The following is a 2,173-nucleotide window of genomic DNA, read 5'->3' as shown; positions in this document are numbered from 1 at the left end:
TTTCTACTCACCAACCAAACATGAAAAAATAAGTTAAAAATCAACTTGTTTTCTAGGAAAACATTGTCCTTCGTACCAAACACACCCTTAATGTCATCTCTTTTGCAGTGGACTTGGGCAGCTACAATCTTGCAAAGTTCAATGTAGCTTGGGAGTATGGAATTAGTGGACCCTTTTGGTATGCAAGTGGAGCTACTATTCAGGTACGTCTAAATCATTCTTCGATATTCTTGACCTCAGGAAGATAAATTTTTCGAGTTGCTTTTAACAGGTCCTCCTTTTTGGTGTGATCGCGATAGAGATCAAAAGAAAAGCCCCTTATGCTCATACTGTCTGTGAAATCGTAAAAGCAAGGTTCGTGGTGAACTGTACTAAAGATGAAGATGATTCTGCTGTATCCATATAGTCTGTTGACTGTTATTTACTCACAATTTCAGATGGGGAACTGCTGCACATCTGGTTTTTCTGGGGTTTTGCTTCTTGACAAACATTATAGTAACAGCCACGTTGCTTCTTGGTGGCTCTGCTGTCGTCAATGCACTCACTGGTGCTAACATATATGCTGCAAGTTTCCTTATCCCTCTCGGTGTTGTAGTTTACACCTTAGCAGGAGGGCTAAAAGCTACTTTCTTGGCTAGCTATATACATTCCGTCATAGGTATCTAATTTAAGCTCTCTGTATCAGCTTTACTCTTTTTCACGCGCTCATCTAAGAGAATTTCTGGTAATTGATTTCAGTACACGTGGTTTTAGTCATCTTTGTGTACCTAGTATATGCTGCAAGCAGTGAACTTGGCAGCCCAAACATCGTTTACAGACGTTTATTAGAAGTAGCAAGCAAGTCAAGAAGCTGTCAAGAGCCAATCTCTCATGTAGGACAATCTTGTGGCCCTGTTACTGGGAATTTCAAGGGGTCTTATGTTACTATGTTGAGTTCAGGTGGTCTCGTCTTTGGTATCATCAACATCGTTGACAATTTTGGCACAGTTCTCATTGACAATGTAAGTTTTTTCTTTTCCCTATGATATAGCAAGAAACTAGCTTATGGTAAGTTTCTGCAACAATCCTGATATCAGAAATATCGAAATGTTAGGGATATTGGGTAAGTGCAATTGCTGCAAGACCATCATCAACACATAAGGGCTATTTGTTGGGTGGTTTAGTTTGGTTTGCTGTGCCATTTTCCTTGGCAACATCACTAGGTCTTGGAGCACTGGCTCTTGATCTACCGATAACAGCAAGTGAGGCTAGCCATGGACTTGTTCCTCCAGCTACAGCTATTGCTTTGATGGGAAAAGGAGGATCAATTCTTCTCCTCACAATGCTCTTTATGTAAGTGCCTAATCAAGAATTACGCGTGGAATATGTTCTGTTAACTATCAATTACATGACTACTTCTGTATTGATTAGGGCTGTTACATCTGCTGGTTCATCTGAGCTAATCACGGTCTCTTCATTAGGTACATATGACATCTATCGTACATACATCAACCCGGAAGCAAATGGAAAACAAATCCTAAAAGTCTCAAGAGGAGTTGTCTTAGGCTTTGGCTGTTTCATGGGCATTTTAGCAGTAATTTTGAACAAGGCTGGTGTTTCTCTAGGTTGGATGTATTTAGCTATGGGAGTTTTCATAGGATCAGCTGTTATCCCAATAGCCTTCATGCTTTTATGGCGAAAAGCAAACAGTTTTGGTGCAATCCTAGGGACAGTTATTGGCTGTTTGTTAGGTATTACAACTTGGTTATCTGTCACTAAGATCGAGTATGGAAGAAAGACCTTGACACAACTGGTAGAAATGCACCAATGCTAGCAGGAAACCTTGTTTCCATACTTACCGGTGGAGCTATTCATGCTGTTTGCAGCTTTTTAAGACCTCAGAATTATGATTGGGAGACTACAAAACAGATCACTGTGGTTGAAAAGGAAAAGAGTGAAGTGCCACCTGAAGAATTCAGAGAGGAAAAACTCAACAGTGCCAAAGCCTGGATAATCAAATGGGGCAGCGGTTTCACATTCGTTATAGTAATTCTCTGGCCTATTCTTACACTTCCTGAGGGTAAGTCGAAAAAACTCTTTCTTCTGCTTCAGTGTATAATATCTATTGTATGGGGCACAGTTGGATCAGCAGTGTGCTTAATGGTATGTTCACAAATGACAGAGTTATGGGAAA

At 40.3% G+C, this 2,173-nt stretch overlaps 1 pseudogene; it reads left to right on the top strand.

Moving 5' to 3' along the window:
- The first annotated feature begins 90 nt into the window (after positions 1 to 90).
- Positions 91 to 2,142, top strand: LOC102594451 (urea-proton symporter DUR3-like; annotated as a pseudogene).
- Positions 2,143 to 2,173: the final 31 nt, after the last annotated feature.

The sequence above is a fragment of the Solanum tuberosum genome, unplaced genomic scaffold (genome assembly GCF_000226075.1).
Source record: "Solanum tuberosum cultivar DM 1-3 516 R44 unplaced genomic scaffold, SolTub_3.0 contig00449, whole genome shotgun sequence".
In the NCBI taxonomy this organism is placed as follows: Eukaryota; Viridiplantae; Streptophyta; class Magnoliopsida; order Solanales; family Solanaceae; genus Solanum; species Solanum tuberosum.
This window is presented reverse-complemented; position numbering and strand designations above follow the sequence as displayed.